This window comes from Balaenoptera borealis (genome assembly GCF_965194805.1).
Source record: "Balaenoptera borealis genome assembly, chromosome: 4".
Lineage (NCBI taxonomy): Eukaryota > Metazoa > Chordata > Mammalia > Artiodactyla > Balaenopteridae > Balaenoptera > Balaenoptera borealis.
In genome coordinates this window covers 145631271-145647473 of record NC_138861.1, presented here as the reverse complement: position 1 = coordinate 145647473, position 16203 = coordinate 145631271, and the positions used below count along the sequence as shown (strand labels likewise).

At 36.7% G+C, this 16203-nt stretch overlaps 1 protein-coding gene across 11 annotated transcripts in view; it reads left to right on the top strand.

The window, feature by feature from the left end:
- ELF2 (E74 like ETS transcription factor 2) overlaps nt 1-16203 on the top strand; it is a 92580-nt gene that overhangs the window by 1632 nt on the left and 74745 nt on the right. The gene's annotated exons all lie outside the window — the stretch shown is intronic.

Here is a 16203-nt window from a genome sequence, read left to right as displayed (position 1 = left end):
TCCCCCTATCCCCCCGGGAGTGGGGAGGCTGGGCTCTGATAGGAATCTGCTTTTTAAACAAAACAAAAACGGGCTCTGTAACACGCGCGTCCAGTGACCGCCTTCTGGATCCTCTCTTCGCGAAGCTGGCCCTCAGGGACCTTGCTCCTGGATGTTGGCGGGGCGGCGGGGTGGGGGGGGGGACGCGGGAGGAGGACGGTGAGGGCTCGACCAGGGCTGGTACTGACCGCCCGAGCAGCTTTGCGAGCTTTGCGAGCAGGGCAGCCGAGTCCCCTCTTGCTCTACTTGGGCATTTTTATTCCATGTCAATAAAGAAAAATATTCCACTACCCCAGGAGTAATCCGGATTGCATAGTTTCTAGTGTTTCCCATGTGCCAGCATCCCGGGCTCTCTTTTTTCTAGGAGCTGGCTACGGTGCAGAATAGCCTTTCTTTACGTTCTTAGTACTTTTTAAAGGAGTAAGAGGGGAACACTTTATTGTAAAACTGAATTTCACCCCCTTTTTTGTCTTCATGAACGTTTATTTCAGCCGTGTGGTTTAAATTTTAATCCGGTGACGATGGAACAGTAATCTGGTGTTTGGTAATCAGATTTGCCTTTTCTTTTTATCTGTGGGTCTGTATCGAGAGATAAATGATGTACTTTGTCTAGTGCCATAATCACAGGATAGTGACAGAATGCACAGAAGAATGTATGCTTTACTAAGATAGGTTTGGATATTTGAGCTTCAGAGTTTCTTCCTTTCTTCCAAAGGTAGAATGACTTTATATAAGACTGGAAACTATTGAATTACATTTAAGGGGTTTAGGAATAAAGTTTAAATATGATGTAATACAGTTTACACAGTGAGCTCATATGAATATTATTGAGGTCTCTCCTAGTAAACACACGAAGTAGAAAACTGATATATCTTGAGCATTTGAAATTTGAAAATTTAATATCAATCTGTTTTTTAAGCTTAGTGACTGAACTAATTGCTTTGATAAATCATTGCTTTTCATTTCAGACACACAAACTCATTTACGAAATAATCACAGTAGGTTGGAAAGAATTTGTAACTTTGAGATTTTTCTGTCCTAAGTAGATAGGTGGGTAACTGCAGCTGTGGTAGGGCCTTACCAGCGCTGATGGCTTCACCTGCTCACAGATCGTACACCGAGGTTTATGCTGTTGTTGTTGGTAACAGCTTTATTGAGATATAATTCACCTACCATTTGATTCACCAATTTAAAGTGTACAGTTCAGTGGTTTTTAATATATTCACAGAGTTGTGAAACTATCACCATCATCAGTTTTAAAACATTTTCATCACCCCCCAAAAAGGAACCTCATACCCATTAGCTGTCACTCTCAATTTCCCCACAGAACCCCCAGCCCTAGGCAGCCGCTAACTACTTTCTGTCTCTATAGATTTGCCTACTCTGGACATTTTCTATAAATGGAATCATACAATGTGTGATCTTTCATAATTGCATTCTTTGATTTAGCATAATGTTTTCAGAGTTCATCCTCATTGTAACGTGTCATTATTTCATTTCTTTTTACTGCTGAGTAATATTCCATTGTATGGATATACCACATATTATGTATCCGTTAATTAGTTGATGGACATTTGAGTTTCTACTTTTTAGCTATTACAAGTAATGCTGCTACGCACACTTGTGTACAAGTTTTTGTGTGGATATGTTTTCATTTCTCTTGGATATACACACTTTTTTTAAAAATTAGCTTTTTGAGTTATCATTTAATACCAAAAATTAATCCTGAGTGAAAATTCAATGATTTTTTAATAAATATATTGAGTTCTTAAATTATCACCACAAGCCAATTTTAGAACGTGTTATCACTTCTGAAAATTCTCTCTAGCCTGTTTGCCCTTAACCCTTATTCTCACTCCTGGCCCCAGGCAACCACTGATTTGTGTTTCGTTTCTGTAGATTTGCCTTTATCTTTCGTATAAATGGAAACGTACCATATGTAGTCTTTTGCATCTGGCTTTTCACTTAGCATAGTGTTTTGGAGAGTCATCCATATTGTAGCATGTGTCAGTATTTTGTTCCTTTGTATTACTGAATAGTATTTTAATGTGTGGTTATACCATATTTTGTTTATCTGTTGACCAGTTGACGGGCATTTGGATTGTTTCCAGTTTTTGACTGTTGCAAATAATGAAGCTTGAAAGTTTGAGTGCGAGTCTTTATGTGGACATATGGTTTCATTCTCTTGGGTAGATGCCTAGGAATAGAATTGCTGGGTCATCTGTTTCACTTTTTAAGAAGCTGCCAAACTGTTTTTGAAAGTGGCCTTACATTTTATATTCCTAACAGTGATGTGTGAGAGTTACAGTTTTTTCACACCTTTGTCAACACTTGTTATTGTCTGTCTGTTTTATTTTAGCCATTGTACTGGGTGTGAAGCGTTTAAGTCATTGTGATTTTAATTTGCATTTTTCCTAAAGATGTAAGGTGTTAAGTAAGCATTTTTTCATATGATATTCATTCATATATCCTTTTGGGTGAAATAGCTATTCAAATCTTTTGCCGGTTGTCTTATTATAATTGAGTTATAAGAGTTTTTTATACATTCTGGATGTAAGTCCTTTCTTAGATACATGATTTACAAATATTTTCTCCCAGTCTGTGGCTTTTTTCTTTTCTTCATTTTTACTGGAGTCTTTTGAAGCACAAAAGTTTTAATTTTGATGGAGCTTAATTTCCCAATTTTTCTTTTATGGATCCTGCTTTTGTTGTTTTAAGAACTCTCCCTCATCCAAGATCTTGAGGATTTTCTCCTTTGTTTTCCTCTAGATATTTTATAGATTTTGCTGTTATATGTAGATTTGTGATCTATTTTGAGTTAATTTTTGTGTATGGTGTGAAATAAGGGTCTAAATTCACCTGTTATATATGGGTTGTCTTAGCACCGTTTGTTGAAAAGACTGTCATTTCTCCATTGATTGTAATTGTAAATATTTAATCCTGGACTTTCAATTCTGTTTCATTATCTGTATGTCTGTCCTTTGGCTAGTACCACCCTGTCTTGATTACTGTGCATTATGGTAATTTATGAAACCAGGTAGTGTAAGCTCTTAAATTTTGTTCTTACTTTTGAAAATTGTGGCTTTTGTGGGTCATATATAAAAATTTTAAAATCGACTTGTCAGTGTCTGCGAAAAAAGTTTTGGAATTTTGATGGGGAATGCATTGAATCTGTAGATCAGTTTGGGATGAATTACCATCTTACAGTATTGAGTTTTCTAATACATGAACATGAAATTTTTTTTTAAATTTATTGATCTTTAATTTTTCTAAGTGATGTTTTAAAATTTCAGTGTACAAATCTTTTACTTAAAAATTTAAAAACATGTTATTGTGGTAAGAAAACTTAACATGAGATCTACTCTCTTAACTTTTTAAGAATACAATACAGTGTTGCTAACTATAAACAGAGTGTTGTATAGCAGATTTCTATACGTGGTAGAAGTTTTCCTTTTTAATTCTATTTTGTTCAGAGTTTTCATCATGAATGGGTATTGGATTTTATCAGATGCTTTTTCTGCATCTCTTAGCAAGACCAGCTGTCACAGTTTGCTCACGACTGTCCTGGTTTTAGTGCTGGAAGACCTGCATCTTGGGAAACCCTTCAGTCCCAGACAAACCAGAATGGTTGGTCACCTTGATGTCTTGAGATGATCATGTGGTTTCTGTCCTTTATTCCACTAATATAGTGTATAATATTAACTGATTTTTAGCAACTAAACCAGCCTTATATTCCTGGGATAAATCCCACTTGGTCATGGTATATAATTCTTATTATATGTTGCTGGATTTAGTTTGCTAATGTTTAATTGAACATTTTTGTGTCTGTATTTATGGAAGATACTGGTCTGTCGTTTTCTTGTGATGTCTTTGGATTTTGTAACATAGTAATACATATTAATCCCAAAATAAATTCGGAAGTGTTCCCTCTTCTATTTTCTGTAAGAGTTTGTGAAGGATTGGTATTGCTACCTCCTTGACTATATTTGATAGAAGTCGCCAGTAAGGCATCTGGGCCTAGATTTTTCTTTTTGGGAAATTTTTAAACTACTAATTCAGTTTCTTTACTTGTTATAGATCTATTCAGGTTTTTTGCTAAGTTTTGAATTATTAGTTTTGGTAATTGTGTTTCAAGGGATTTGTCTATTTCATCTAAGCTATTTAATATGTTTGGCACACACTTTATAATATTCCTATATGTGCTTTTAATTTTGCAAGCATAGGTAGTGTTGTTGCTCTTTCATTCCTAATTTTGGCAGCATGTGTCTTCTCTCTTTTTTACTTGGTCATTTTAGCTAAAGGTTTGTCAGTTTTGTTGCTCTTTTCAAAGTAAAAAGTTTTGGTGTAATTGTTTTTTTCCCACTTGTTTTTCTGTTTTCTACTTCACTGATTTCCATTTTACTCTTTATAATTTCCTCCCTTCTGCTTGCTTTAGATTTTGTTTGCTTTTCTCTTTCTGGTTTCTTAAGGTAGAAGATTAGGTTTTGATTTGAGATCTTTCTTCTTTTCTGATATAAGCCTACATTTCCTTCTAAACATTGTTAGCTGCCATATGTTTTTATATGTTCTGCTTTTTAAAATTTTCATTCATATTTCCTAATTTCCTCTGTGATTTCTTCTTTGACCCATGGGTTATTTAGAAACGTATTGTTTAATTTCCAATTATTTGGGGATTCCCTAAATTTCATTGTTGTTAATTTCTAATTTAATTCCCCTGTAGGAAGAGAATATACTTTGTATTTTTCTCATTTTAAATTTATTGAGACATTCTTACGGCCTAGTGTGTAATCTATTATGAAGAATGTTTGGGACTTCCCTGGTTAGTCCAGTGGTAAAGAATCCACCTTCCAATGCAGGGGATATGGGTTCAACCCCTGGTCATGGAACTAAGATTCCACGTGCTGTGGGGCAACTAAGCCCGCGGGGCAACTAAGCCCCCGCGCCTCAACAAGAGAGCCTGTGTGCCGCAAACTACGGAGCCCACGTGCCCTGGAGCCCACGCACCACAACTAGAGAGAGAAAAAAACCCACATGCCACAACTACAGAGAAGCCCACGCACCACAGCTAAAGAAGCCTGTGCACGGCAACAAAAGATCCCTCATGCTGCAACTAAGACCCGACGCAGCCAAAAAAATAAATAAATAAATAAAATGAAAAGAAAAAAAAAAAAAGAATGTTCTATGTGTGCTAGAAAGGTTTTGTTGGGTGGAATGTTTTATAGGTGTCAGGTCAAGTTTGTTCTTTGTGCTTATTTTCTGTCTAGCTATTCTATTAATTATTGAGAGTGAGATTCTAAAATTTCTATTATTATTGAAGTGTATTTTTCCTTTCAGTTCTGTCAGATTTTTTTTTATAAAGTTATTTATTTTATTTATTTATTTTTGGCTGCATTGGGTCTTTGTTGCTGCGCGTGGGGTTTCTCTAGTTGTGGTGAGCGGGGGCTACTCTTCCTTGTAGTGCGCGGGCTTCTCATTGCAGTGGCTTCTCTTATTGTGGAGCATGGGCTCTAGGCGTGCGGGCTTCGGTAGTTGCAGCACGCAGGCTTGGTAGTTGTGGCTCACGGGCTCTAGAGCGCAGGCTCAGTAGTTGTAGTGCATGGGGCTTAGCTGCTCCGCGGCATGTGGGATCTTCCTGGACCAGGGCTCGAACCCGTGTCCCCTGCATTGGCAGGTGGAGTCTCAACCACTGCGCCACCAGGGAAGGCCAGTTCTGTCAATTTTTGCTTCATATTTTTGGGGCACTGGTGTTAGGTATGATGATATACATATACAATAATACACATACATACATCTTATAGTAGTAGTTTGTCTGGTGTTAGTGTAGCTACTCCAGCTCTATTGTGCTTACTGTTTGCATTCTATATCTTTTTCTTTTTTTTTACTTTCAACTTATTTGTTTTTGAATCTGAAGTGTATCTTACAGTATATAGTTAAAATGCGTATTTGAAAAAAAATAGTTTGACCACTTCTGCCTTTTGATTGGAAGGTTTAATCTGTTCACATTTAATGTAATAGTTGATATTCAGATTTATGCAGTTTTGCTAGTTGCTTTCCATACGTCTCATTTCCTTTTTATTTCTTTGATTGCCTTCTACTCCCTGTTCTGGAGTTAGTAGATATTTTCCAGGGTATCATTTTAATTCCTTTGTTAGTTTCTTAACTGGATTTTTTAGTTATTTTCTTAGGTTGCTTTAGGGATTACAGTGTGTGTCTTAATTTATTACAGTTTACTTCAGAATTGACTAATTTAATTGTAGTAAAATATAGAAAATTTGCTCCATTTTCTCCCCCCTCCTGTGTGTTAGTATTGTCACACATATTAAATTTTTATGTTCTAGAAGCCCAACAATACAGTTTTATAATATTTTAATGCAACTGTATGTCTTTAAAGATAGTTAAGGGAAGAACAAGTATTTTTAAAGTTTTTTTTTTTAATATTTACCATGTATTTACCGTTTATGTGATCTTTATTTCTTTTTATGTATTTGAGTTATGGGCTGGTTATTCCTTTCAGTCTGGTGGACTTCCTTTTGGATTTCTTGTAAGGAAAGTCTGTTATTAATGAATTATCTCAGTTTTTGTTTCTTGAGATTGTTTTTATTTTGCCTTTATTTTTGAAGAATAGTTTTGCTGGATATAGAATTCTTTGTTACATTTGTTTCCTTTTAGCATTTTGAATATGTCATCTCGTGCTTTTTGGCCTTCATTGTTTCTGATGAGTTATTTTTCTTTTTGTGCATTCAAGATTTCCTGTCTTTAGTCAACAATTTTACTGTGGTATGTCTAGGTGTGGATCTCTATGTGTTAATCCTACTTTGGAATCAGTAAACTTAAATGTAGAGATTACCATATTTTAAACATTTGGTAAGTTTTAACTATAGTTTCTTCAAGTATTTTTTCTATCCTTTTCTCTCTTTCCTTTTCTTCTGGGACTCTCATTACATGTATGTTGGCATGCTTGATGGTATTCCTAAGTCTCTGAGGCTCTGTTCATTGAAAGATTTTTTTAAAAAATTCTTTTCTGTTCTTCAGAATTGGTAATTTCTATTGATATATCTTCAAGTGCATTGGCTCTTTCTTCTGTCATCTCCAATCTGCTTTTTGAACTCTGCTAATGAATTTAAAATTTTGGTTCTTAATACTTTTCAACTCTAGAATTATTATACTTTTTGACTCCAGGATTTCCATTTTATTCTTTTTTAAAATAATATCTGTATCTTTATTGATATGAGTTATATGAGTTACAGTTGTCATACTTTCCTTTAATTCTTTAAACGTGGTTTATTTGGAGATAAAATTAAATTTTAGATAGAAGATGATATCTAAACTATGTGTTAAATCCTAAAATGGAGTTTGTTTTATTTCTAAATCATATTCAATATTTTCATCTGTATTTCATGATATGCATGAAAGTATATTGCTCATAAATGCTAAATTTCATCTGATAGTTTCTTTTCAAACATAATTAACAGTTTACTTATAATTACTAGTGTTTATTGATAAGTAGGATCAGTGTACAATTTGAAAGACATGCCATTAATTCTGAAACCTTAGTTCATTCCCTGAACTGATCATACAGTATAAAGTCTACTTGTTTGTCCATATTTCTTTCTGTTTAATTCTATCATGGTAGGTGCTAATGGGTAGGAGAAACGGAAGAATCCTAAGAGAGCAATATAATGAGTTAGAATGGTTATAAGATATCAAAATCTTCATATGAGCCTGTACATTTAGTAGTATAGTATTATTCATTTTAGGTCCTTGAGAGATTGTAGTAAATAAGGTAAATGCAGTACTTGTTCTCATGGAACCTTATATTCTGTTAGAGGAGACATGCATTAAACATATAAACAAGATAATCTTAGAGAATGATAAATATAGTGAACAAATCGGGTAATGGGATCTCAAATAGAGAATGATGGGGCAGCTACCTGGAAATGTGATATTATTTGGGGGAGGGGAGCCATGAAGGAAATGTCTCTCTGAAGAGGTGGTATTTGAAGTGAGAGCTGCATGATGTGTCAGGAGGATTCAGTCTGTAGATGATCTGGAAGACCCTTGTAGCCTAGAGAACAGGAGGTGCAGAATAAGCTTGGTGTGTTGTAGGAATGGGGCCAGTGTGGCTGGAGCTCAGCAAGCCAGTGAAAGAGAAATGAGGGATGAATGAGATCAGAGAGGAGGGGTGGGCTGCCCCTGGGTTGATCTTTATAAAGACCATGTTAAAGAGTTTAGATTTTTTTCTAAGTGTGGTGGGAAAACAGTGGAAAAATATTGCAGTGACCTTCATTCTTGACGAAAGAGTTAATTTATAGCCCAGTATATAATTTTATTCTTTTTTTTATTTTTACTTTTGGCTGCGTTGGGTCTTCGTTGCTGCGTGTGGGCTTTCTCTAGTTGCAGCGAGCGGGGGGTACTCTTTGTTGCGGTGCGCGGGCTTCTCATTGTGGTGGCTTCTCATGTTGCGGAGCATGGGCTCTAGGCGCGCAGGCTTTAGTAGTTGCAGCACGCGGGCTCAGTAGTTGCAGCATGCGGGCTCTAGTGCGCAGGCTCAGTAGTCATGGTGCACAGGCTTAGTTGCTCTGTGACACATGGGATCTTCTCGGACCAGGGATCGAACCCGTGTCCCCTGCATTGGCAGATGGATTCTTAAGCACTGCGCCACCAGGGAAGTCCTATAATTTTATTGTTTAACAGCTTCTGAGTGTGAATAAATATTTCTAGGATTTTCTATGAATGATTTTAGCTTTATAAAGAATAGAAGGGAAAGTAACTTTTTCCTGATGTTTCTTCCTTGAACTTTAACTATCTAAAAATAAAACAAAAACCCAATATCTGTAAAACTTTGAATTTGTAGTACAGTTACAGCAACGGCAGAGATTCTTGGCCAGTGATTAGAGTCGCAGGTACAATGGAGAAGATGATATTTAGTCCTTCAAATAAGAATAAGCGTGCGTTTGTTCATTGATCTATTCATTATACATTCTACAGGCCCTGTAAGCACGCATGATCCAGGGCCTGTGGGGAAGGTATAAACCTTGGCTTAATTAGGTAAAGGGAGATAATCTTGTAAATAGTTAGGGTTTAGGCCTCGGAGTGAGAGACTGGGTGCACATTTTCCCCTAGTTGCTTCTGCAGGGGCCTTTTTATTTAACATTATGAGAAAGTTTATATTTTGGTTCCAGGTAAGTATGGGTAAATCTTAATTAGCATATAAAGTCTATACCTGAGAATCTTTGTTTCTTGCTAATACAGAATTGCAGGCCAACATTTCTTTCTAAAAAACAAATAAAAAATAAGCTCTGAAGTAAGTCAAAAACAAATAAAAAATAAGCTCTGAAGTAAGTCAGAAAGAGAAAAACAAATGCCATATGCTAACACATATATATGGAATCTAAAAAAAAAAAATGGTTCTGAAGAACCTAGGGGCAGGACAGGAATAAAGACGCAGACGTAGAGAATGAACTTGAGGACACAGGGAGGGGGAAGGGTAAGCTGGGATGAAGTGAGAGAGTGGCATGGACATATATCCACTACCAAATGTAAAATAGCTAGCTAGTGGGAAGCAGCCGCATAGCACAGGGAGATCAGCTCAGTGCTTTGTGACCGCCTAGAGGGGTGGGATAGGGAGGGTGGGAGGGAGGGAGACACAAGAGGGAGGAGATACAGGGATATATGTATATGTATAGGTGATTCACTTTGTTATAAAGCAGAAACTAACACACCATTGTAAAGCAATTATACTCCAATAAAGATGTTAAAAAAAAAAAAAAAGCTCAACCCTAAAGCCAAAGGAGAAAGAATTTCTGATACTGTCACTTTCTCCCTAAGGCCTACAGAACTTATATGAGAGAATTTGTGAGTTAAATAATTAATTCCCTCCTCCCACCACCCCCTTTTTTTGGAAAGGGAAAAAAAATATGTATGCTTATGTAGATAAGGTAGATGTAATTCCCATTTAGCATATTTTAAGCCTTCTAATCAGCTCATGTTATGAGTCAATAAAGGAAGTAGGTAGAAAAATCTCCCAGGGGTGGGGTGGGAGAGGTTCTATATGATTCGTTCACAGTTTCAATGTTAAAAACACTTGTATAATCATGCGGCAGAAAAACTTTAAGAGCACAGAGTCTGGGGCCAGACGGCTTAGGTTGAAATTCTTACTTAAAAATCGCCCGGTGCCTCAGTTTCCCCAAATGTAAAATGGGGAATTATACCTGTTTTGTAGGATTGTGTAGATTAAATAGATTAATACATGTAGTGAGTTTCGAATAATGCTGGCATAGAGTAAATGCTCTATAAATGTTAACTACTGTTATCCCTTCATTGTTTGCAAGAAGAAGAAAATATAAGCTAAGCTAGTTATCGAGTTACCTCTAGGATAAATTCACATTAATGAATTCATATCCTGTCAAACCAGAATATTAAAAAAGGTTGTTGTGAAGAGCAGTTCTTTGCTTCCTTTTAAGTCACGGTAGTGAAGAAGTTGGCGAACGTTTTAGAATTATCTGCACTAGGGTCTTTTTTTTTTTTAATAAATAAATTTATTTATTTATTTATTTATTTTTGGCTGCGTTGGGTCTTTGTTGCTGCGCGCAGGCTTTCTCTGGTTGCAGCGAGCGGGGGCTGCTCTTCGTTGCGGTGCACAGGCTTTTCATTGCGGTGGCTTCTCTTGTTGCAGAGCATGGGTTCTGGGCGCACGGGCTCAGTAGTTGTGGCACGTGGGCTCAGTAGTTGTAGCTCGCAGGCTCTAGAGTGCAGGCTCAGTAGTTGTGGCACACGGGCTTATTAGTTGCTTCACAGCATGTGGCACCTTCCCGGACCAGGGCTCGAACCCATGTCCCCTGCATTGGCCAGCGGATTCTTAACCACTGCGCCACCAGGGAAGTCCTGCACTAGGGTCTTGAGGATGGCAGTTGCTGGATTGGCAATTTATCTCTCCTTCAAAAAGAAAACTTTTCCCAGTTTGCTTTGCTGAATAGAACCTAAGTAGATTTTAGGCTTCTTGATGACTGAGAATCTGCCATATACCCTGATCACCTCTAGCTTCAGCTTCCTGTAAAGCAGTTGCTTGACTACCTTAAGCCAGTTGAAACAAGTCTTTTAAGTCTTTTATGTGTCTCTCTTTGGATGTACAAGAGGCTTTTGTGACCATATTTGAGACTTCTTAAAAGTCTGTGCAATGGTCAGGGGATAAGCTGGTGACTTTGATTGCTACTTTTTCCCCTAACCAAACCTCCTAGTACATATTCTCCTGTCTGGTTCTTACTTGATTTGGAAGTGTGCTTATTCACAGAATATACATGGCTAAACATTTATTTCCACCATTTAGTATTTCTTACAGATAGTTCATAGAATAAGTCTAGAAATGAATATTCATATACGTTTAGGGTTACGGATTACTAATGAGACCTTTGGGGACTTCGCCGGTGGTCCAGTAGTTAAGGCTCTGCTTCCGCTACAGGGGGCACGGGTTTGATGCATGCTGTACAGTGTGGCCAAAAAAAAAAAAAACAAAAAAAAAATCAGACCTTTGTTGCTTATCTTCATCCTCAAGATAGGTTGGATTCTAAGATGTGCTTAATGTGATCTCTTCCTCCATATACTTATTATGGCCTTTATTATTACTGCCCTACAATTTGAGCATATGTGAAATGGTAACAGAGATTAGGAGGATAAAAATATTAAAGGAGTATAGCTAGGCAGCAGTATCATTTTTAGCTCCAGTGGTAATTGTGGGTAGCGCAGTCAGGTTGATTTTGTCTTGCCATCTCTTTGCTCATCAGTTCTTTAAATAACTCTAATGTTTGATTATTCAGAGTATTTTAGGATGATAATTCCCTCTTAGATTTTCACCATCATAAAATAAATTGAACAAACCAGCATTTGTTAGGTTATGCCCAGGAACCTGGCCATTGTAGTTCTTTGGATGATGAAGAAAACAACCAAAACATGCCTGGCAAGAAAAGCATCAAAATACCTTAAACAGAACTGAGATGAAATCACAGATTATCTAAGTTCATTTCTTATCTGTGTGTTATTCTATGACTTTGTGTGTCAAAACTCAGGGCCGTGAGTAAATAAGGATTTTAAGATATTATTATCCATTGTATGGGACTCTTGAAATGCAGAATTGTTTTATGGTTGGCAAGTTATCGATATTTTACTTAATTTTCCAATTAGCCTCTTCAATCTATTTCTTCTATAAAATGAGCTCTAAGATCTCTTCCAGTAATCTCATGTAATTTCTCTTATACTGTAAATTTCTAGCATGCAGTTTAAAATATCTAGATCAATCACCTTGCCCTAAAGTAAGTCCCATGACATGACCACTTTCTGCCCAAATAATTTCCAGCCCTGACTTGTGGGCCCAAATATTTGTCAACTGTATACTGCTTAGACTCAGTTCCATTTTCAGAGGGGGATTCTTCTTTCTTTAAAAGATTCATTAGTTTACTTTTTATCCCTTTAAAATGTACTAATTTTGTTTTAACAAGTTAGAAGGATGAACATCTCAGTTTTGCATGAGGAGCAGTTAGGTTTTAGGTATAATCATCTGTTACTGCTTTATTCTTTTTTTTTTTTTAAATGGAAAGGAGTTGGCTATAAAATGACTTATTCTCTTTACTCTGCCTGCAAACTTATCTTCTTTTTTTTTTTTTAAAGAGTGGGATTCTTTTAAAATTTATTTATTTATGGCTGTGTTGGGTCTTCGTTTCTGTGCGAGGGCTTCCTCTAGTTGCGGCAAGTGGGGGCCACTCTTCATCGCGGTGCGCGGGCCTCTCACTATCGCGGCCTCTCTTGTTGCGGAGCACAGGCTCCAGACACGCAGGCTCAGTAGTTGTGGCTCACGGGCCTAGTTGCTCCGCAGCATGTGGGATCTTCCCAGACCAGGGCTCGAACCCGTGTCCCCTGCATTGGCAGGCAGATTCTCAACCACTGCGCCACCAGGGAAGCCCCTACTGCTTTATTCTTAATATGAAGCTTTGGCAATATGGTACAGCTCTGATTGATGCTATCAAAGACATAATAGTAATAAAGTTACATTCATTCAGTACTCATAGTGTGCCAGGCACTTTATGTAAAGGATTAAAAGAACTAAACACACCGACTTCCCAGAGTTGTTTTACTATCTTATTATGGATGAGGATATTGAAGTTTACAGAGATAAATAACTGCCCAGGATTATGTAGTCACAGGTAAAGCCAACATTCAACAAATATTTATTGAGTACCTACTGTATTCTGGGGATACAGTGGTCAGTAGGCTCTTAACTGTTAGTCATACTAGCTCTTAAATATAAAGCATACTGTTAAAATAGTCCTCATGTAATAGGGGGAATAATTATACCTATTTCACAGGGTTATTGTAAGGATGAAAGGACAATGCATAAAAATGCTTGATTCAGTAACATAGAAATAGAAGAATACATAGTTGAGACTATTGAGGCTATTATTATATTAGCATTATAAACTACATATATAATTCCTGTCAGACTTGGTAGATAATTAAAAAAAAAAGAACAATGAAAATATGAATCGGAAGTATTTCAGGAATTGAGTTCCAAATTTAAAAGGTTTAATTTTACCAATAAAGTGACTAAGAATAATAAGGTTTTTTAGGGGGAGAATTTTCTGATTCCATAGGCAGGTACTAGTTGTGAGTCAAACTGTACATAAGTTTAGATTACAAGCTACAGTTCTTCTTAGTATGATGATAATGTTAATATTGAATAAGAATCTCTTTAATAGGTTAAATTCTAATTTGTAGCATTGTCCTCTCCTTCTTTTAAAGTCAAGTTTATTGAAGTTTACGTGTAGTGAAATTCATCCTTACATTTCCATGATTTTGACAAATTCATATCATTATGCAGTCACCACCACAGTCAAGATATAGAACATTGCTGTCACCCCCCAAAAGTTCCTTGTGCCCTTTGAGATAACGCCTTCCCACTGATCTGTTTTCTGTTCCTATAGTTTTACTTTTTCTTGAAATGTCCTGTAAATGGAATTGCTGTTTCTCTTTCTGATCCATTAGGTTGTTTAGATATATTTGCTGCAATAGCAGGTACGGTAACTGTGACCCCCTATGCTGACACAGCTTTCTTACAAATTAAGAATTGCATTAAGAAGCAATTAAGTCAGAAAAAATGAACACAGCCTGTTGGAAAATTGTAAATAAGAGAGTTTGTCAAAGGATTAGTAAATATTATTCAATTTACACAACACATTTAAAGAGAAGCAATTCATGTGAATGGATTTCACACTTTAGATGGGAAGCTAATAAAATCAGTTTTCAACCTCTCCTTGGACCCCAGTTGTACAAAATTAGATGAATCATAATCCTTGATTCATGACACAAATAATTTGCCCAGTAATGGCTGTTGTTTGTTTATTTTTAATATGATAAACACACATGAGTGCGTCATTCAGCATGAGAACTAGAGCATTTGTGTGTGTGTGTGTGTGTGTGTGTGTGTGCGCCTCTCGGCTTGCAGGAGGGATCTTAGTTCCCTAACCAGGGATTGAACTCTGGCCCAGGCAGTGAAAGCGCTGAGTCCTAACTACTGGACCACCAGGGAACTCCTGAGAACTAGAACCTTGACAAGAATTTATATCACTTTTAGCCATGCATGCCTTAATAATTTATTTTAAAATCTTTAATAGATTTTGGTTGTGTATATTTTTTATTAATTAGTAGGAGTTCTTTTTTTCCCCTTTTTTTGGAGGGAGGGGAATTACGTTTCCTAGTGTCTTGTCCTTTGGTTTTGTTTTTGGTTTCCATTGTTATGAATTTTTTAAAAAAATTGGTGTAGTCAAGTTTAGTAATTCTTTGTTTTTTGCTTTCCATGTATTTAGTAATTTTTCCTTAACTATGAGTTCATGAAGATATTCTATATTTCCTTCTAATTTTGAAAAAAGTTTGTATATTTAGGTCTTTAGTACACCTGTAATTTATTTTGTGAATGGTGAGAGGTGGTGATTTAATTTTTGTCTTGTATGGATAATCACTTGTCTCAGCATCATTTAATAGTCTTTTTTTCCCATTGATTTTAACACTTCCTCTTCCTACATTAAGTTTCCAATATGCGTGGGTCTTTTTCTGGCCTCTATATTCTGTTCCATTGGTATATTTGGTTATGTCTACACCACTACTTATTGTCTAATTACCATAGACTAGACTAGGTAGGGCAGTTCTTCTCCAGAGGGTTTTGGCTCACTTTTGCCCTTTGTTCTTGTACATCCCCCCCCTTTTTTTTAATTTTTCTTAACTATCTTTATCAAGGTTTTTGTAAAACCATCTTGGGATTTTTGACTGGAAATATATTGAATTTGTTAGATGAATTTGTTGATCATTGACATCTTTAAGATATTGAGCTTTCCTATCCAAGACTCCGAGGGAATTCCCAAGATTTCTTTAATTTCTTTCAATACATTTATTCATTTTCTCCGTAGAGGTCTTTGTTAGGTTGAGTCTTAGGTATCTTCACGTGGCTTGTGGGATTTTTGTTCCCTGACCAGGGATTGAACCCAGGCCACGGCAGTGAAAGCGCTGAGTCCTCACCACTGCAGTTCCCTAACTGCCGGGAGTTCCCAAGTCTTAGGAGTCTTATATTTTTGTGGTTATTGTAAATGATATCCTTTTTAAAAATTACATTTTCTGTTTGTTGCGGGTACATAGAGAAACAGTTGATTTTTATATATGGTAAGTCCCCTACATACGAACGAGTTCCGTTCCAAGCGCGCGTTCATAAGTCCAGTTTGTTCGTTAGTCCAGCAGTTAGCCTAGGAACTCAACTAACACAATTGGCTATATAGTACTGTACTGTAATAGGTTTATAATACTTTTCACACAAATAATACATTAAAAAACAAGCACAAAAGATAAAGAAAACATTTTTAATCTTACAGTACAGTACCTTGAAAAGTACAGTAGTACAGTACAGTAGCTGGCATCCAGGGGCTGGCATCGACTGAACAGGCCAGGAGAGTTCCTAACTGGAGGAGGGAGAGGAGGTGGGAGATGGTAGAGCTGAATCAGGATTGTCCGCAGTAGGAGACGGAGGGCAAGGTGCAGTTTCACTCACGCCTGATGTTGATGGCCCAGGTTCTGGTTCATTGCTCGATTCAATTCTATCTACCCTCTTGAAAAAATGATCCAGTGATGTCT